Raw genomic sequence first — 22,726 nt, forward strand, 5'->3', positions numbered from 1 at the left:
GGGATACGGAATCACCTATCCCCGCAATGTTAATATATGCCTACTATAGGGAACATTTTCTCACAAACTACTGGAGACAGAGAGGTAAAAATTTTACTGTATGTGCATTCATATGTTACAACAATACTGAAACAACAGTTTATTGTCAAAGTATTTTCTTACAGAGATATTGTACATTTATTTTTAAGTAAATTTTTTCCATCGCTTTTTACTAGACTATCACCCCTAAGTCTTTTGTAAATCAAGTAATTAAAAAATCGTTGTTTCAGTATGTAATAGGGACCTATGTCACTACGTCATAAAAATTTCAGACTTCTAGGTTGACCAGTACCTGAGATAATGTTCCTAGATGAAGTAAAAAGTAAACTTACGGGAAACGGAGAAAGAAGATTAAAACATTCCTGATCCGTAGCTAATACCCCCTTCACAGTCTTCATAATCATCTTCAAGTCTTCTTTTGGCACCCCTCTGCACCTGTCTTGCTTTTTTCACTAATGTCTTGATTATATTATCAGCATGCCTTAGTCTGTGCTGATCTAAAAAGAACATAGCACGTACCGTACGGGAACCAACACACATACCCAACTTCTGAAGGACCTGGCATTTAGTTATATTTCCAAGATTGAAGGTTGCCACAGCATCATACACACCAAAATGTAGTGTATTAATTCCGACAAACACTGTTTTTGGGAGACGATGCCATATCACACTATTCAAGCACTCGTTGGGGTTCTGCGTTTTTCCGTGAAGACATTTCATCAGAAGACTTCTGTCAGCCAGATCTCTGAAAATGGGCTTTATTTCTGCCATGATGGCTGATGGTAGACTGTGGTGGTGAATGTATTTCTCTCCTGTTGTTAGTCCCCTATTGTATTTACACCAGCTGTTTTCACCTTTGGGGCACAAACCATGTTGTGGATGCTCATCCGTGGATGCGGTGTGGAAATATAAAGCCCATATAGCTCTCCTCATTTCTTCAAGATTGCCTGTATTTTGCCTGATTGCAAGGCCATAGCAGTTCTGAATGTGGTCTATTATGGAATCAGTCAATCTTCCTCTGCCATCCAAGGTTTTCCCATCATCTAGTTTTTTCCCTTTCATAACTGATTTTAACCTTCTCAGCCTGGCACCCATTCTCTTCTGCACATGTCCTATACATTCAAGTTTGCTTATATTTACACTGTTCCCATATGGTTTGCTTTCCAAAACTTCTTTGAATGCTTTAGAGTCACCATCTCCCAGATATTTGACATAGCGAACATTATACCACTGTGAAGAGCGATGAAAAATTTTCTTCACCCCAGCAACCTCCATGCCACCACTACTACCATAATAATTAGCAATACAGTCATCACTGTGTTCATTTTTCAGCCTGCCTGTGCACCTACAGTATTTAGACATTATTGCAACATCAATAACCTTGCCAGTATCAACACTAGTTGCTGTTACAACACCATTGTTGGAGGTGTGGCCCCTTTTCTGCCACGTGCCATCAAACGCCACTGTGAGGTCACGACTGCCGTCATTTTCTTCCACTGCTTCTTCCACAGCAACCTGCATTGACTTCTGTGCTACATCTTCAACTGCAGATCCTAGTACATAATTGTAAGCTTCAAACTTTGAAGGTGCACTTGGAAGATTTAGAACACCACATAGCATATCACCAGCTGCTTTGCCCTTACCAATTGCTCGCAATCCATAAACTAACCTAATATTTACACTATAAAGTTCAGTTTTCTTGTATCCATTATTTACAGTTACTGAAACCGAACTTGGAAACTTACAGCTGTATTTACAAACACTGCATATTAAATTAAACTGGGCAGCCAGGCCAACATGGGATTCTACTTTCAGAGAAACGTTTCCATGACATTTTTTGCAGCACAAACTGTTTTCAAGAGCTTCACACAATATATTCGTATCAATGAGTTCAAAAACTTCATTCCCTCTATCAAGTAAATTATATTTCTCTTCCAAATCTCTTAGTTTTTTATGAGAAGCACTGTTTTCATTTGGTGTAAGTTCGTTCGGCAAATCAGTAATAAGTGGATTCACATTTTCCAACACTGATGATGATGAACTGCTTTGCTTTGCTAATGAATCATTATTTCTTTTCTTTTGCCAGTTCACACGCTTTTTAAATACTTTTGCTTTAGCTCTAGGCATTTTCACTGCGAAAAATGAAGCACTAAATACGAAATAACTCAACAACAACTACTTTCTTATATCACATTGTTTACAAAACAGTCCCGCCACAAAGTCAAAGAGTAACTTGAGGAAACCAGAGAGAAACATTTTCGGGCAACTAGTGTATAAATAGTCGCTGGAAACCGGGATATTTGAATTCATGTCACTTTAAAGGTACTGCCAAAAAGTTCATGGTCAGCCACAAGAGACGTGTATAACTAAAGCGCAATACCCGATCTCACAAATATATAAAAATAAAATAGTTATAATTGTAGTAGAGCTATGTATGATACGTCATTTTAAAGAGGAAACATGGCAGAATATAATACGCCAATAAAAAAAATTCGATTTTTTAACCCAAAATCCGATTCCGTATCCCCTTAAACCTAACTAACCTAAGAACAGCACACAACACCCAGCCATCACGAGGCAGAGAAAATCTCTGACCCCGCCGGGAATCGAACCCGGGAACCCGGGCGTGGGAAGCGAGAACGCTACCGCACGACCACGAGATGCGGGCGGGCACAGGTCATCCCCGTTTTCTAGAAGGGACGTCGAACAGAGGTGCGGAACTAGAGACCTATATTTCTAACGTTGATCAGTTGTAGAATTTTGGAACACGTATCATGTTAGAGTATAACGACTTTTCTGGAGACTAGAAATCCACTCTGTAGGAATCAACATGGGTTTCGAAAAAGACGGTCTTGTGAAACCCAGCTCGCGCTATTCGTCCACAAGACTCAGAGGGCCATAGACCGGGTTCACAGGTAGATGCCGTGTTTCTTGACTTCCGCAAGGCGTTCGATACAGTTCCCCACAGTCGTTTAATGAACAAAGTAAGAGCGTATGGACTATCAGACCAATTGTGTGATTGGATTGAAGAGTTCCTAGATAACAGAACGCATCATGTCATTCTCAATGGAGAGAAGTCTTCCGAAGTAAGAGTGGTTTCAGGTGTGCCGCAGGGGAGTGTCATAGGACCGTTGCTATTTACAATATACATAAATGACCTTGTGGATGACATCGGAAGTTCACTGAGGCTTTTTGCAGATGATGCTGTTGTGTATCAAGAGGTTGTAACAATGGAAAATTGTACTGAAATGCAGGAGGATCTGCAGCGAATTGACGCATGGTGCAGGGAATAACAATGAATCTCAATGTAGACAAGTGTAATGTGCTGCGAATACATAGAAAGATAGTTCCTCTATCATTTAGCTACAATATAGCAGGTCAGCAACTGGAAGCAGTTAATTCCATAAATTATCTGGGAGTACGCATTAGGAGTGATTTAAAATGGAATGATCATATAAAGTTGATCGTTGGTAAAGCAGATGCCAGACTGAGATTCATTGGAAGAATCCTAAGGAAATGCAATCCGAAAACAAAGGAAGTAGGTAACAGTACACTTGTTCGCCCACTGCTTGAATATTGCTCAGCAGTGTGGGATCCGTACCAGATAGGGTTGATAGAAGAGATAGAGAAGATCCAATGGAGAGCAGCGCGCTTCGTTACAGGATCATTTAGTAATCGCGAAAGCGTTACGGAGATGATAGATAAACTCCAGTGGAAGACTCTGCAGGAGAGACGCTCAGTAGCTCGGTACGGGCTTTTGTTGAAGTTTCGAGAACATAGCTTCACCGAAGAGTCAAGCAGTATATTGCTCCCTCCTACGTATATCTCACGAAGAGACCATGAGGATAAAATGAGAGAGATTAGAGTCCACACAGAAGCATACCGACAATCCTTCTTTCCACGAACAATACGAGACTGGAATAGAAGGGAGAACGGATAGAGGTACTCAAGGTACCCTCCGCCACACACCGTCAGCTGGCTTGCGGAGTATGGATGTAGATGTAGATGTATAGATATCCCTCAGCCGAGTAATCAGTTATTTCCACAAATATCTTATTTATGACAGTCGCTCACTTTGCGTTTCGTGGTAAACACTATTATTTCTGGAGCTCAACTTTCGTAGCTACTTACAAACCATTGATTTCTTCATTCTCTCGTTTCCGGAATCTGCACACTGGTTCGATGCCTGATGTCTGCTGGTATCGCATTCAAAAGATCGATCTCTGCCTGACTCAAGTGCGAAAGCCATTTAGATCAAACATCTGTCACTAGTGTACAAAGCCCTCTACTTAATATAAACGGCGTGTATTCCTAACCAAAATAGCATATTTTCCGTGGCTGTGCCAATGCATTGTTAAGGGTTTGTCTCAGGACTCACTTTTAGGGTGACATATCGCGAGTTAGTACGGCAGCACGAGCATTCAGTTCCCGTTACTCTTTTATCAGACTCTAGCACAATCTCGCTAGGTTTTGAAATGCATTTAATATGTATTATTCTTTATTGTTGTTTTTTATTCCACTCTAGAAAACTATACAAGTTGTTTTATTCCTAACGATAAATGTTTTACATGTTCTTCACGGTTTGGTCTTGCTGCCGTGGAGAAAGTGAAACGTCCCCTTGGAACTGACACACAATATTTTTAGTGCAACGCAATCTGACAATCAAAAATCCCGACAAAAGAATGGCCCTGACTAACATTAACCTATACGTTTCACAAATCACTTACCTCACTAAATATCGTCGTTACTCGAACTACTGCAATACAGCGAGCGCCACTACTGCCAGCTAAATAAAAGATTCAAACTACTGAAGGCACTAACTACTAATAGGCATAGTTAGCAAATGAAAGATTTTTGATAGAGAACAAACAATGTATTTACCTTACTAGTGTTCAAAAGTCATAATATATACAGCAGTTCATGACATCCAGTCTTACAAATTTCAAAACTCCGCCATCTCTCTCCCTACATCCACCACTGCTGGCGGCTCACCTCCAACTGCGCAACGCTACGCGCTGTTCACATCCAGCTGCCGCTGCCCAACACTACAATGGCAGACAACAATGCAAACTACCCACAGACTGCACACAGCACAGCCAGTGATTTTCGTACAGAGCGCTACGTGGCGTTACCAATATAAAAACCTAAACAGCCTACTTACATAGCCCCCATGCTCCCCACAAAAAATTTTATAAATTGTTTTGTGCAGTGGCCAATACAGATTTGAAAAAATTTTTCATAATTACAATAACAAAGAAATCAAATGCACACACTTATTGATACAATGTTGGTCAAAGTCCATGAAGACAGTCCTGATCGTTCATCACAGTAAAATTGCAGTGTTTTTGTCAAAGTCTCAGCAGTAAAAGAAAATGCACATGGAAGTAGTGGATTTCCATGCAGTCTTGAAGAAGCAGCGGTGTCATTCCAACGGAAAGACAGTGCTGACTCTCGACATACAGACAGGTAATGGGCCACAACAGAGCAAACCCACAGCAGAGTCAGTCGAAGTTTTGAAGAATATTGGTAGGTAGGTCATCACAGAGCAGACCACTGTAGTCTTGTTAGAGATTACGGTATTGGTGGGCCAGCAGAGGTGCAGACCCACTGCAGTCCTTGTAGAAATTGGTGGGCCATCAAAGATGCAGACCCACTGTAGTCCTGGTAGAGACGGCCAGCAGCCATCTGTTGCGACTCTGCAGGTGCACAATCACCGTCGAAGAGTCTTGCAGAGAATATAGCAAGTCCATAAACCACCACTTGTACACTCACGAACTTTTTGGAATTGTCCTTAGAACCAGCAATGCTGTTATCCAGTCCCTTGCTGAATTATTAACACACGTGCAAACACTAACAGTCCCAACTACTCACATATTGTGCATTACTATGACCAACAGAAATGTGTGCAGTGAAATGTAACTTACAAGTTACTTAATTTGATGAACTGGTGTCAATTACAATTTTATAACATAAAAATACAATAACAAAGGTACAAAATACATCATTAAAGAACATAACAGTACAGATAACATTTGTAGTAATACAGGCTTTACAGAGGAATCGAAATAACATATACATCAGTGTTACAGGAATTATGACATAAGTAAATACATAAAAGATCAGAATAACTTTTGAAACATCAACTTCACACGTGAGCATTAAAACAAAACAGAATAAATAATGTCTAAACATCTTTACAAAGTAAATAACATAGTATTTGAAAAATTCTACAACATAAATCTTATTAACTAAACACATAAAGACAGGAAAAACACAAATATACGAGAGTACACAAACACATAGCAGAATAACACAGGGGGAAAGACAGGGTTTGTTTTCAGTGTAACATTTGGTACTGCAGTATTTTGCAAACAAAACCTTTTTTTTTTCTTGGAGATCACCCTTCGTTCATCATTATTCCCAAAAAGTCCTATCTATACCTGCTTTCTGTACTTTTTTCGTATAACTTCTCAATGCATTTCTTCCGATTCATCATAGTTAGTTTCTTATATAGTCTACCCCCTCTTAAGCTAACTTAAATCTACTGAGCTCAGATGCATAAACTAAGGGACGAGGCAATGCAGCAACACAAAACAATGAACACAAACAGCAATGACAAAAAAAATGGAAATTGGCAAAGCAAGCTACAGTAAATCTAAATTACCAAGCAATGCAACATTACAACTCATATGAGCCAATGTGCAGCAACAAGAAAAATAAATCAGTAGTAAAACTCGCTCAACAGAGTAATACAAAGTGAAATTTAGTAGCACTATGCCTGGCAAACAGCAGCAGCAAATGTAATAACTTATATCTAAACATGACAGAGCTCAAGCACAAAAAATAGTAGACTAAAGACAACAATGCAGATAAGGGAAATGTCTAGTCACATCTTAATATCTACACTCCTGGAAATGGAAAAAAGAACACATTGACACCGGTGTGTCAGACCCACCATACTTGCTCCGGACACTGCGAGAGGGCTGTACAAGCAATGATCACACGCACGGCACAGCGGACACACCAGGAACCGCGGTGTTGGCCGTCGAATGGCGCTAGCTGCGCAGCATTTGTGCACCGCCGCCGTCAGTGTCAGCCAGTCTGCCGTGGCATACGGAGCTCCATCGCAGTCTTTAACACTGGTAGCATGCCGCGACAGCGTGGACGTGAACCGTATGTGCAGTTGACGGACTTTGAGCGAGGGCGTATAGTGGGCATGTGGGAGGCTGGGTGGACGTACCGCCGAATTGCTCAACACGTGGGGCGTGAGGTCTCCACAGTACATCGATGTTGTCGCCAGTGGTCAGCGGAAGGTGCACGTGCCCGTCGACCTGGGACCGGACCGCAGCGACGCACGGATGCACGCCAAGACCGTAGGATCCTACGCAATGCCGTAGGGGACCGCACCGCCACTTCCCAGCAAATTAGGGACACTGTTGCTCCTGGGGTATCGGCGAGGACCATTCGCAACCGTCTCCATGAAGCTGGGCTACGGTCCCGCACACCGTTAGGCCGTCTTCCGCTCACGCCCCAACATCATGCAGACCGCCTCCAGTGGTGTCGCGACAGGCGTGAATGGAGGGACGAATGGAGACGTGTCGTCTTCAGCGATGAGAGTCGCTTCTGCCTTGGTGCCAATGATGGTCGTATGCGTGTTTGGCGCCGTGCAGGTGAGCGCCACAATCAGGACTGCATACGACCGAGGCACACAGGGCCAACACCCGGCATCATGGTGTGGGGAGCGATCTCCTACACTGGCTGTACACCACTGGTGATCGTCGAGAGGACACTGAATAGTGCAGGGTACATCCAAACCGTCATCGAACCCATCGTTCTACCATTCCTAGACCGGCAAGGGAACTTGCTGTTCCAACAGGACAATGCACGTCCGCATGTATCCCGTGCCACCCAACGTGCTCTAGAAGGTGTAAGTCAACTACCCTAGCCAGCAAGATCTCCGGATCTGTCCCCCATTGAGCATGTTTGGGACTGGATGAAGAGTCGTCTCACGCGGTCTGCACGTCCGGCACGAACGCTGGTCCAACTGAGGCGCCAGGTGGAAATGGCATGGCAAGCCGTTCCACAGGACTACATCCAGCATCTCTACGATCGTCTCCATGGGAGAATAGCAGCCTGCATTGCTGCGAAAGGTGGATATACACTGTACTAGTGCCGACATTGTGCATGCTCTGTTGTCTGTGTCTATGTGCCTGTGGTTCTGTCAGTGTGATCATGTGATGTATCTGACCCCAGGAATGTGTCAATAAAGTTTCCCCTTCCTGGGACAATGAATTCACGGTGTTCTTATTTCAATTTCCAGGAGTGTATGTCATTAAAGTGGCGCACCACAAAAACTAATTCTACAAAAAAATTACCAAGTACTTGAAAAGAAAATTATATATGCAGTTACTGTTATTAGTCCCTTCTTATTGTTCTTTCCATTCTAAGAGCTCCTTTTTCGAAGAATGTGGATCATAAAGTAATTATTTAATAGATCTGTTGACAGAAAGTGTTCACATTAGCAAATGCATTTAATTTTATTTTATAAAACCAATGCTGCAACACAGCTGGAAACCAGATATTAAACAAAATGAGCAATCTCTCAACTAGAAAGACAATAGATGTAAAATGTTTCTCATCATTTCATTAGGCATTTTAGTAAATATCATAAATTAAGAGCTCCACAGTGTAATCATATGTTTTCAAGTTTGAGCGTGTCATATTTGCGATGCTTTCTACAAAGAAATGTCAATAGCGAGGATAATGGCCTCTCTTTTTCTTTTTCTCCACCTAATGGCTTTCTTTTGTCAGGCGACTATCTCTCTGCTGGGCGCCCAAAACGCATTACATCAAGGTCATTTACCTTTCTTACTGAAATATTTACGACAGCAGTTTCCGCTATAGTGACAGTCACATATAAAAATTTCACAGGTCAAGAATTTGCGTTACAAATCTGTAGAAACAAAATCCTATTGATATAACAGTGCCCAAAAAATTTTCGTCGGCATTGTAATACATTCACGCATTTACATACATTTCATAATTTTTAAAGTACGATTCTTGGTTTTCAACATCCTTCTCCACAAATCAGAGTCCCTAACCACTACTCATTATTCCTTACCTTATTATACATATACATATTTGTCGACACTTCTTCAATATTTCATCATAAGAAAATCGTAGCATAATCAAATTCCTCATTTACGGTAGCATCTTATTGATCATAAACATACCTCAACAGCATAATACACATCGTCGTCGTAATAATGACATCATAACACCTCAGTCAAATCTTGAAAACGTCGTAGCTTTCTGCAATAGTTTCAAAACCTAAAAAAAATTCTCTGCTCATTTCAATAGTGTCATCTACCTCAAACGTACTATAAAAAATCATGATCCCATATGAAATATATGATTCAAAGCTCTCATAGTATCACAATGGTTAAAAAAAAAATACGAACAGTTCACAAAGTACAGACAAAATACAATTTCATAAGTGTGAAATTATCCAACTGTGTAATTGCGTAAACATGTGTCACTGACATAAAAAAATTTTTGTTTCTCTGTTAAATAATCAGATAGCTGTGTAATTCTGTGTTGGAGAAATATGGTACCGATGTGTAAAGTTGTATAAGCAAATACTATATTAGCTAGGGCTCCTTGTGCTTGCCAAAAACATGGTACACAAAGTAAGCGTGTACCCCCCTGAGGATTAATGTAATTATATCCTCAGGTGTTACATTTCATTCCATTGCAATAATCTGTATCACGGAAAAAACTTTGTATCTTTGTACTTCAAATATCTTTAAAAATAAATGTTTTAAGTACAAAATTAATCACTCAAATACGTGTACTGTAGCGCTAAACTGTGCGTCTTGTTGTAAGATAATCTCTGTGGAAGTGTCGTAGTTATTGTCCTCTGAAAGCTAAGTTCTGCAGAAGCCAATGTACTTACCTCATGATAAACAAAAGTGAAATGCTTTGCGTATAGATATCTTAGTTATTACTCTTATTGCCGTGATGAAGAAAGTACTGTGCTGTAACGTATTGTTGTGCTACGGAGAAGGCAGTCTCATTGTAGCTATACCACAAAAGTTACTACTAAAACATGTTTTACTTTCCAGAATAATACAGAAAAACTGTGCAGATATAAAACAGAAACACCGCAAAAGCAACATTGTAAATTGTCACTCATTAGTAGTGTTATGATATAATTGCGTAGCTGTCAAAGAAACCAAATGCTAAGTCATCTTTAATACCGCAGAAAGTACTTCAAATAAAGAATGTCTTTTCAAGTAAACCAAAATGTCGCATGAAAATCTCATTAGCAGTGCTGGTATATGTTCTAAGTATGTAAGCCTTATAGTCATTACGTAATCGTGCAACTAACAAGCAAGAATGTACACACACAGTAACACTGTGTCCTCTGTTCACAATAACAATGCATTTGTAATTACTTGTCTAAATAAGTTCCCTATGTTCTAGACTGGATAGTTAACTTCAAAACATTGTTGCATGTTAACAGTTTGTAAGTGTGACAAAGCTTACTAGTAACTTGAAGTGAAAAGTTTTATGGCAAAGACAAAGTTAAAAAGCAGATTGTCTCTCAATAAACGGTTTTACATGTGAGATGTGGTGTAAACCTATACTCTTCCTAATACGCAGAGTTCCAACCTGAACGCAATTATCATGCGGTATACGTCGATAAAGAATGCTAAATTTTTCTCAAGGTTAGCGTCTATGTAATTTTTCCCTGAGCCAGCCGGCGCAAGTGGCTGCCTGCGGTGCGAGTAATTGTCTGTTTCTTTGTTGGCGCGCGTCGTTATTGGGATTTGGAGGTGTAACTTCTACAAATTCACCTTGCCGAGAGGGCATAGCCCTGTTTAAATCCCGCCAGTTGTGATGAAATTCAGGTCTGTCGTTATGATTATATCGTCTGTCGTCATGTCGGTAGTTCCTGTAGTTTCTTTCTTGTCGGTTAAGTGGTGGACAATTTCTCCCTGAATTATCACTGCACGGTGGACCGTTGCGTCTGAAGTTATTCTGTCTCCCGTGATAATAATAGTTCTGGTTGCCAAATTGTCTGTTTCTATGATTGTCTCTGTCATATTCATTAATACGGAAATGCGATCTTTCTCTGTAAGTATTACTCTGCCAGTGGTTGTCATACGCGTGGTGTCTGTTTTGGACACGATTTACGTTGTAAGAATAGACTTGTCGTGTCAAGTTATTGTTTCTGTCGTCGCGGAATTGTGACGGATGTGACCTGTAGTGATTGTTTTCCTGTTTTCGCATCCCGCGACTGTCTGTGTCAATTTCTAATTCTTGTAAGAGTCCCTGAAAAGCTTCAATGTCGTCTTTGCAACGTCCTGCCACAATAATATATCGTAAATGTTCAGGTAATTTGATTAAGCAAATGCGGATGAGTTCTGAGGGGCTGTATGGGTTTGACAGGTACTGATTCTTATGCAACATGTCTTCAAAATATTTTATGACTGGAAAATTCAGATTGTTCAAAGTGTTTCATCATCATGATGCTATGTTTTACTCGGTCTTGTGTAGCTTGAGACCAATACGCTGAGAGGAAGGCATGATAAAATTCTCCTTCACTGTGACAATCGTGAATGACCGATCGCATTCTTACAGCTGGTTCATTCTCCAAGTAGCCACACATAAATTCTAATCTGTGCCCTAATGACCAGTCGGGAGGAAAACAATGAGAGAATTGATGGAGTCACGCTTGTGGATGAATGTCGTTGCCAGAATTCTTAAATGTTTTGAATTTACATGTAGTAATGAACAGCTTATAGTCAAAATCATCGTGTCGGCGAGTCGCACATCGCTAATTGTTACTTCGTTTCGGCGGTTCCATCTCAAAATTCAATGCGCCTTGCCAATTTCTTTCATAATTTCCGAAGTGTCCCGTGTTATTATTTTGTGGTTGCTCCGTATTTCTATGTCCCTCTTCCCGTACTGGAGCGCGAGTGTCCTCTGAAATATGTAATTCTTGTATTACTTGTGCCAACTGATCTTGTACTTCCAGGATTTCTCTTTTGTACTGTGTATTGATTTGATTTTGATTTTGTTTGAATTTTCTAATTTGTTCATACTCTTCAGTGTCAGTGAAAGCTACAGGTCTTGTGTCATTCAGATCATCATCTACCTTTGTAGATAAGTTAGTGAACTGATCTGAAAGTTCGGCTACTTTATCCGATAGTGAAATTATTTCCTCTGTGTGTTTTTCTGAACCAAGTTTCAGAGTGTCCATTTGTGTTGAAATCGTATCTACTGTGTTCTTTAAGTTTTCCTGAGTTTTTGCAAGTAGCGTAACCGAATCGGTAGATGCAAATGAGTCAATTTTAGCTTGCAAGGTCTCATGATTTTCATGAACAATAATTTGCAGTTCTTTTATGGCTGCTTCGTGATTCTGTAATGCATTTTCATGCCGCGAAAAAATAGGTTGAAAATGCTCACAAATTTGTGTTTTTACGTCATTACAGGCTTTTTGACATTTCTGTTCAATGTTATGTAACTCAGTAGTTAAATCTTCACGTGTTTGTTCAAGTGTGATGTCTAACTTTTGAAGCTTTTGCTGTGTTTGTCTCTGATTTTGTTCCATTGTGTCTAACTTTTGAAGCTTTTGCTGTGTTTGTCTCTGGTTTTGTTCCATTTGTTGCATTAATTGCAATAATAATGTATTAGTGTCTGGAATGTGTTTCTCTATGCTTTTTGGCAGTGCATTTTCACCGGCAACATTCACGTTTTGACAAGCAGAAAATGTGTCTTGACTCATTTGAGAAAACGGTGAGGACCCAAAACCTGAGTCTGCAGTATTTGCAAGATTGTGTTCTGTCATTTCGGATTCCTGAGGCGAGCTGTTGCCGACAGATCGATCGATAATGCTTCCCTGTTCACTATTTGTGTCACTGTCTACGCCATTGTTTGCCGCCCGCTCCATTTCCCTATGCACAATTACCAAATTACTATGTTGAACATTAGTTAATTCATTACACGGTGGCGCTAACACACTGCTTTCGTCTTCACTGTCGTTTCTCAGTTTACTTTGGAGTCTAGTATTACGTTTTTCACACGCCATTATTGTCACAATATTTCACACGACAACACAGAAAAGCACAATTTGAAGAGCAAAATAACAAAACACATTAACATAGCATTGAAAATAATGTCTAGTTAATTGCAAGCGCAGCTGCGAAATACTTGGTGCAAATCTACATGCATGCCACAACTGTGTACAACAATGAAAAACTACAACTACAAAGGAAATTCTCTCTATAATTACGCGCTAGCAATAAACAAAAGCTACACTAATTACACAAACTACAAGAAAAAGTCAGAAGATTCCAGTGAGGTATCCTCGGCTAAGGGGTCGACATATGAAACGTCCCCCTTTGAACAATTATACAAGACTGTGCTTAAATTGACACACAATATTTTTAGTGCAATGCAATCTGACTTTCAAAAATCCCTACAAAAGGATGGCCCTGACTAACATTAACCTATACGTTTCACAAATCACTTACCTCACTAAAAATCTTCGTTACTCGGTGGCCGAGCGGTTAAAGGCGCTACAGTCTGGAACCGCACGACCGCTACGGTCGCAGGTTCGAATCCTGCCTCGGGCATGGATGTGTGTGATGTCCTTAGGTTAGTTAGGTTTAAGTAGTTCTAAGTTCTAGGGGACTTATGACCACAGCAGTTGAGTCCCATAGTGCTCAGAGCCATTTGAACCATTTCTTCGTTACTCGAACTACTGCAATACAGCGAGCGCCACTACTGCCAGCTAAATAAAAGATTCAAACTACTGAAGGCACTAACTACTAATAGGCATAGTTAGCAAATGAAAGATTTTTGATAGAGAACAAACACTGTATTTACCTTACTAGTGTTCAAAAGTCATAATATATACAGCAGTTCATGACATCCAGTCTTACAAATTTCAAAACTCCGCCATCTCTCTCCCTACATCCACCACTGCTGGCGGCTCACCTCCAACTGCGCAACGCTACGCGCTGTTCACATCCAGCTGCCGCTGCCCAACACTACAATGGCAGACAACAATGCAAACTACCCACAGACTGCACACAGCACAGCCAGTGATTTTCATACAGAGCGCTACGTGGCGTTACCAATATAAAAACCTAAACAGCCTACTTACAAAAGCCCATTGATTATTGTTATCTTACGTGCTAGGCGTCATCAGATCTGTTCCTCACATTAAAGCTGAAGTAATGCTACTTAAAATACATTTTCAACTGGCTAGTGTCTTGGTACCCCCGGTCATTAGAACCCAGAAATCGCCTCAAGTATATTTAGGGAAACCACAGTGTACGTAAGTTTGGACAGTCCGGCAACGATTCAAACCGTATTCTTCCCGAATGCAACTGCTGTGCCTTAATTGCGGCAGCACATTGCTCGGGGGGGGGGGGGGGGGGCAGTTTTGTATCTGCATTGTTGAAAAAATGCCAATAGCTTGTATAAATCTTAATTTTCTCCATTGACACAGACATTACTTTTCCAGTTTTGCATTACTTCGTGAGTTTAATAAAAACATTAGCCGTCTTGCACATTTCTAGGCCCACCTTCCCAGAATAGTATCACCTTGACAGTGAATTAGAGACGAATCATGGAGGAACTGAGGAACTGTTTGGGTTTATCAAAGAGGATTAGCATGTTGATTGTCTTGTAGGCTGAGATATTGCTCGAGAAGAATTACAAGGTAGTTGAATTCCATAACATAGGTTTTTAGAAAAGAGACTGAAGTGTTGTCATATTTCGCGTCAGGGTTCAAACAGCTGATATGAAAATAGAATAAAATGTGGGAAAACCCAAGTGAGGTAAGCAGGTATTGCGTTTATTATGCTATGAGCACAAATTAACAAGGCAGCTTCGGAGCACGCTGAGTTGTAAATATTTATGTATGCCGCAATCCAAGAAGTTTAGATTGAACTTCTAAATAACATGACTGTTCTTAGAGATGAATATGACTTTTTTGGCTTGAAACTGTACATACACAGTTGTAGATAGTGCAGTGTGGCTAATAGGACTGTACTTTGGAGAATTTTCTGGTGAGTGCACATAGTTCAGAAGTCCTAAGAGTCGTACGGAAAGGGCAGCGGGACACGCAGTTATCCCTTGTTACTCGTAACGTACTACCACGTAATAAGGAACATAATGTGGTTTAATACAAGCGAGTGACAGTAAATTTCATTAGACGTGAGCATGTTACAGACCTAGAGGGAAGAGTGATGGCAGAAGAAGAATTGTCCGTATGAAGAGGTAGGGCAATGGGAAACATAAAAGCAGGTAGTAGAAGAAAGAATCACAAAAAGGTCCAGGCCCGTAAGATAAGACTATCTGAAGCAGCAAAGGTGTAGGAACGACCCGCAGTAAGACAGCGTACTGAGCTCGTCTGGAAAGCTGGGAAGAAAGTTCCTGAGGGTACGAAGATCTGGCAGCGTTGTTGGTAACATCGACAGCAATGACCAGATACCTGGCGGCAAAGCTGCCACTAAAGGATGTTACCCGAAACAACGTCGTGGAGGATATTATATTGCTTCGAACAGTGTGAAATTTACTCGAAACATTATTCTGTGAGGACTGAGGACTATGAAACCGGATTCACACAAGCTACAAACATTATACACTCTAAGGGAGGAGAAAAAAGGTGCACCACGAATGAATTTTCTGAATGGGACGGAAATCGGTAGATGTGATGTACATGTACAGACGAACAAACGATTACAATTTGAGAAAAACTGGATGATTTATTCAGGAGAAAGAGCTTCACAAATTGACCAAGGCAGCCGGCCGCGGTGGTCTAGCGGTTCTGGCGCTGCAGTCCGGAACCGCGGGACTGCTACGGTCGCAGGTTCGAATCCTGCCTCGGGCATGGATGTGTGTGATGTCCTTAGGTTAGTTAGGTTTAAGTAGTTCTAAGTTCTAGGGGACTTATGACCTAAGATGTTGAGTCCCATAGTGCTCAGAGCCATTTGAACCATTGACCAAGGCATATCATGGGGGGTACACCTTGGCCCTCGTGAAAGCATTTATTCGGCTTGACGCTGATTGATAGAGTTGTTGGATGTCCTCCGGAGGCGTATGGTGCCATATTCTGCCCAGTTATCGTCAAAATCCCGAGCTAATTGGACAGCCCTGTTTATAATGCTCCAAATGTTCTCGATTGGGGAAAAATTCGGCTACCTTGCTGGACAATATAGGGTTTGACAAGCACGAAGACAAACAGTAGAAACTCTCGCCGTGTGCTGGTGGGCGTTATCTAACTGAAATGTAAGCCTAGGATAGTTTGGCATGAAGGACAACGAAACGGGGCGTAGAATATCGTCGACGTGCCGGTGTGCTGTCAGGGTGCCACGGATGGCAACCAAATGGGTCCTGCTATCAAGTGAAGTCACACCCCAGACCGTCACTCCTGGTTGTTACCCCACCGCGGTCAGGAGCGTCTCCAAACACGTCTCATCACTGAAGACAATTCTGCTCCAGTTATTGAGGCTCCAGGCCGAAGACGAGTCTAAGACACTCCGGACAGTGGTGGGAGACCAACCTGACTGTCGCGCAGCATACGGCCCGACATCCAGCAGTTGTAGCCTGGGGTGCAGTTCATTTCATAGCATGACTCATTTGGTTGCCATCCGTGGCACCATTACACCACAACGATTCGTCAACGATATTCTACGCCCCGTTTTTTTTTTTTTTTTTTTTTTTTTGCCCTTCGTGGCAATCCATCCTGTGCTTACATTTCAGCAAGACAACGCCAGCCCGCACGCTGCTGGAATTTCTACTGCGTGTCTTTATACTTGCCAAACCCTACCTTGGCCAGCAGTCATCGGATCTCTCCCCAATAGAGGACATTTGGAGCATTATGGGCAGGGACCTCCAACCGATTCGGGATTTTGACGATTTACCGCGCCAATCTGACAGTGTTCGGCACGACTTCCTCAGGAGGACATCCAAAAACTCTCTCAATCAATGAGACGTCGAATAACTGCTTGCAAAACTGTCAGAGGTGGATTAACGCGCTTTCGACTTCCTCAATTTGTGAAGCTCTTTCTCTTGAATAAATCAACCAAGTTGTCTGAAATTGTAATCATTTGTTTATCTGTACATGTACATCACATCTACGGATTTCCGTCACTTTGGATAATTGCTTCCTGGTGCCTAGTTCTTCTTAAGAGTACATTTTTTCTTGAAGTCATATCGCTGGAAAGTTAGAAACTGTTACACTTAGGACGTAATAAAATGATCTTTTGTCCCAATACAGCCCACAGAGAAACTGCACAGAAACTTGGAAACGGCTGCCCCCTCTTCAGTGTCATGTCCAAAGTCTTAATGTATCTTTTGGAGAGGGCTAAGCTGACACTGATACGTTTCTGGACAAGTTTGTCGATTCCTTCAGGCAGAATAGTCCAATTAAATCCCATTTATTAAGATTAACAATTCATTGTTTTCATATTTTCCATTCCAGCTGATATCAAAAAAATGGTTCAAATGGCTCTGAGCACTATGGGACTTAACTTCGGAGGCCATCAGTCCCCTAGAACTTAGAACCACTTAAACCTAACTAACCTGAGGACATCACACACCTGCCCGAGGCAGGATTCGAACCTGCGACCGTAGCGGTCGCGCGGTTCCAGACTGTAGGGCCTAGAACCGCTCGGTCACCCCGGCCGGCCCCGAGGAAGGACTCGAACCTCTGATGGGAGGAGCCGCGACAAAAACTTTCCTAGATACGTTATTCCTAACATTCCAATGAAACAAGACAATGCATTCGAAACAATCTGCGAATACGGAAGATGCCAATAAGAGAGCTAACCGAATCCTGAACATATGCGAAACGAACTACTACAGATGGAACAAAGCGTTTTCAAATGTCTGCAGATGTCATAAATTGATTCTGATTGAGAAACACGCCGATGAAGTTACCCGGAGGTTACAGTTAGGTGGGACAAGACAGCATAGAAGTCGTAGGATCAATTACTTGAAATGACAAGCGCCACTACACTACTCGTCGTAAAAAGAGGGCGGTTTGCTGCTTTCTGCTGAGGTATTACATATGTCAGATGCGCAATTAAATTGTGAACTGTTACACAGGTATTTCTACAAGAAAGCAGTGTAGGAATGCGGAAAGTTAACTGGATTACTCGCAGCTTAATTCTATCTATTCCAAGTGGTCATAAAAGAAATTTATGTGTGCCTGCTACGAGTATTTTCAAAACGTAGGGTGTAGGCATCCCAAGCATACTTCTGTATGAAGTAAAATTATTTACTATTCCGTCTAAATATTGTAGACTACACCACCAGTAGGATGACTGCAACACGGCAATGGCGCGTATCGTTAAGCGAAAGTCATTGCCTACTCATTTTGTTAGTAAAGCGTGGCAGAATTTGCAAAGGAGGGCGCGGAACTAAGAGTGTAATCTCCCCCGTCCTTCCTCCTTCCATCTATCGTCCACATTAAACACTGCCCAGTCCAAATAATTAATAAGCAGTCTGTTATGAAGGTTTGAGAGGAGCGAAGATTACAATAAACTTCAAGTTTACTTAGCTTGTCATGTTGAAGTGGCTCCAGTTCTTCTTGTCTAGGGGTCTTATTCTTGAAGCTGAAAATCTGACATCAGGTCCTCACTGTTGGTTTGAACTAAATAAATTGGAAGATTGTTATTGCAGAATTTTTTGCATAAATTTATTTTCTCACATTTTTGTATATCATACAGTATTTTGATTTTTCACATTAACAAACCGAAATTACATTGTTCGTACCTATTATACACTACTGGTCATTAAAACTGCTACACCGCGAAGATTACGTGATACAGACGCGAAATTTAACCAACAGGAAGAAGATGCTGTGATATGCAAATTTTTAGCTTTTCAGAGCATTGACACAAGGTTGGCGCCGGTGGCGACACCTACAACGTGCTGACATGAGGAAAGTTTCCAACCAATTTCTCATACACAAACAGCAGTTGACCGGCGTTGCCTGGTGAAACGTTGTTGTGATGCCTCGTGTAAGGAGGAGAAATGAATACCATCACGTTTCCGACTTTGATAAAGGTCGGATTGTAGCCTATCGCGATTGCGGTTTATCGTATCGCGACATTGCTGCTCGCGTTGGTCGAGATCCAATGACTGTTAGCAGAATATGGAATCGGTGGGTTCAGGAGGGTAATACGGAACGCCGTGCTGGATCCCAACGGCCTCGTATCACTAGCAGTCGAGATGACGGGCATCTTATCCGCATGGCTGTAACGGATCGTGCAGCCACGTCTCGATCCCTGTGTCAACAGATGGGGACGTTTGCAAGACAACAACCATCTGCACGAACAGTTCGACGACGTTTGCAGCAGCATGGACTATCAGCTTGGGGACCATGGCTGCGGTTACTCTTGACGCTGCATCACAGAGAGGAGCACCTGCGATGGTGTACTCAACGACGAACCTGGGTGCACGAATGGCAAAACGTCATTTTTTCGGATGAATCCACGTTCTGTTTACAGCATCATGATGGTCGCATCCGTGTTTGGCGACATCGCGGTGAACGCACTTTGGAAGCGTGTACTCATCTCGCCATACTGGCGTATCACCCGGCGTGATGGTATGGGGTGCCATTGGTTACACGTCTCGGTCACCTCTTGTTCGCATTGACGGCACTTTGAACAGCGGAAGTTACATTTCAGATGTGTTACGACCCGCTGCTCTACCCTTCATTCGATCCCTGCGAAACCCTACATTTCAGCAGGATAATGCACGACCGCATGTTGCAGGTCCTGTACGGGCCTTTCTGGATACAGAAAATGTTCGACTGCTGCCCTGGCCAGCACATTCTCCAGATCTCTCACCAACTGAAAACGTCTCGTCAATGGTGGCCGAGCAAGTGGCTCGAGTACGCCAGTCACTACTCTTGGTGAATTGTGGTATCGTGTTGAAGCTGCATGGGCAGCTGTACGTGTACACGCCATCCAAGCTCTGTTTGACTCAATGGCCAGGAGTATCAAGTCCGTTATTACGGCGAGAGGTGGTTGTTCTGGGTACTGATTTCTCAGAATCTATGCACCCAAATTGCATGAAAATGTAATCATATGTTTATCATCTGCATTTCTCCTTGGTGTAGCAATTTTAATGGCCAGTAGTGTACAGAAATACGTCCGATCACACCAGAGGCAAGCTTACGACACCCTCAATCTGCGGAAATAATGATTTTCCAAAGGGTTTACAATTTTTCTTAACAAATGAATTCTTACTGGTTTTCGTTACATTATCAATTTCGATTATTGTTTCATAAATGAACCAAGAAGTAAACATAGTAAACAGTACAAAAATGGTTCAAATGGCTCTGAGCACTATGGGACTTAACTTCGGAGGTCATCAGTCCCCTAGAACTTAGAACTACTTAAACCTAAGGACATCAAACACATCCATGCCCAAGGCAGGATTCGAACCTGCGACCGTCGCGGTCGCGCGGTTCCAGACTGTAACGCCTAGAACCGCTCGGCCACACCGGCCGGCAGTAAACAGCACAGTATTGCATAATTAATAATAGAAATTTTAAGTGTGCCAATAATTCGTAATTTCAAATGTTTGTACAAAAATAATTTTAACTGTACATTCAGAGCTAGTACTTATGGATTATAGTATCGTAACTAAAATATTTTATAAAGTAATTCCTTTTCATAAATTTTAGCTTGAAATATAACGTACTGTGTATAAAATTATATGAAAGTTTTCAGAAAAGCAACTGAAATAATATTGACCTGTCCAAAATTCGAAAAACAATACTAGTTTCGACAACTACTGCTGAGGAAAAGTAATGCTAGAGGAGGATGTCCCGTTACAAGGGGAACATTAGGAAAGCCTCTAGACAGGTGCATCAGATTACCAGATGAATAGCATCCATTAGCCACTCTCAGCTAAACGAGATAGCTTTTCGAATGGTTAATAAAGGAGATGGGAACGCCGTCAGCAGGTCAGGCGGTGTCGGAGGGCGGAGCGGCCGTCCCCCTGCTCCCCTTCCTGTGATAAAATTGCAAATTACCAACTTTCGCATTTTTTTTTTCCTTTCGTGTCCTGTGAAACCTTGCCACTTGCGAAATTTCATGATTCTAGGTCGATGGGAGATACTCTATAGCTATTGATGAGAGTTTGCGAGTATCAAAATATGTGACATAAATGGCCGTATCTTTTCACTGCATTAACGTAGAAGCTAAAACTTTTGATATTCCCGAGGGATCATAGACCATAGTGTGTAAAATAAAGTTGAACTTCATGCGTTTGGTCGTTCCTTAGAAAAAGGTGTCTCAACAGTCAAACGGTCAGGCAGACAGACAATAAAGTGGTCCCTAAGAAGTAAGTGAACAGTGTATTATTTCAAAAGTAATCGCTGTAGCTGTTAATACATTTATCCCACTGTGTCGACAGGACTGCCAATGCCTTCATGGAAAAATGTTTGCGGTTGAAAAGCAAACTATTACTGTATCCAGGCGTGCACCCCTTAGTGCAGAGAAAATCGTCGGCCTCGAAACTCTTTCTCCAGGATTGCAAAAATATGGGAATCGGATGGGGAGAGAGAGGGACTGTGTGGAGGATGTAGAAGAGCCTCCCAGTAAACCTGGGCGGGAATACATGGTTGGTTGTTACGACTACGCTGCAGAAGTTTCGCTGGGAAGCCCTTAGACATCCTCCACACAGTCCACGCGATTTCCATATTTTTGGAGCCCTGAAGAAAGACATTCGTGGCCGCCGAATTGCTTTGGGCGAAGAAGTGGACGCCGGGGTACAATTATGGTTCCGTAGGCGACCTCAAACGTTTTTCCGTGAAGGCACTGACCTTCTTGCCTCACAGTAGGATAAATGTATCAACAGTCACGGCGATTACTTTTGAAATAATTAACAGTTTACTTAATTTTTCCTTCTCTTTCACTCTCATTTGACTGCCCCTTATACGAGGCCATGCTGAAAAGTAATGTCACTGATTTTTTAATGTGAAAAGTCTTAAAGATTTTTGAATAAAATAAACGTTATTAACATTATAAATCTTCATTCTTCGTGTCCACATATTTATTTCTCGATATAGTCACCCTGGCGGTGAACACATTTCTCCCAGCGAGTGAACAGTCACAGCGCAAATTTTGACTGCTTTGGTGGAGCTACAACCTCATCTTTGCTTACACCACTTCGTCACTATGAAAGTGAAGTCCTCGAAGGTGTTCGTTACGTTTTGGAAACAGATGAAAATCGAATGGAGTCGTGTTGGGATTGTATGAAGAATGACCGCTGACGTCGCACTGCTGCGGATGTTGCAGTGCTCACGTGTGGTCTTGCGTTGTCGTGCTGAAGGAGAGGGTGTACAATGTTTGGACGAACTCTTCGAATTCGAAACTCGATTACAACAAGCTGTTTCTTACGCGCAGATACAGGGTAATTATTATTGAACTATATGAAGTAAAATTGTGATAACTTCTGAACGGTTTGCGTTAGGACATACAAACTGCACGGTTGGCCGCGGGGCCTGATGAGAATTAGTATGCGCATGTGCACGCCCCTTATTGTTGAGGCCCACTTTCATTTGGATGGGTTCAGCGACAAGCAAAACTGGCGCATTTGGTGGCCCTGGAATCCGCATTTCGCAATCGAGAAGTCTCTTCACCCTTAA

General features: G+C 41.9%; 2 protein-coding genes across 3 annotated transcripts in view; both read left to right on the forward strand.

Annotated features, from left to right (window-relative positions):
• LOC126248044 (uncharacterized) overlaps positions 1–22,726 on the forward strand; it is a 557,758-nt gene that overhangs the window by 279,176 nt on the left and 255,856 nt on the right. The window lies entirely within an intron of this gene.
• Positions 1–22,726, forward strand: part of LOC126248043 (uncharacterized) — a 706,800-nt gene that overhangs the window by 61,980 nt on the left and 622,094 nt on the right. The gene's annotated exons all lie outside the window — the stretch shown is intronic.

Source organism: Schistocerca nitens, chromosome 3 (genome assembly GCF_023898315.1).
Source record: "Schistocerca nitens isolate TAMUIC-IGC-003100 chromosome 3, iqSchNite1.1, whole genome shotgun sequence".
Lineage (NCBI taxonomy): Eukaryota > Metazoa > Arthropoda > Insecta > Orthoptera > Acrididae > Schistocerca > Schistocerca nitens.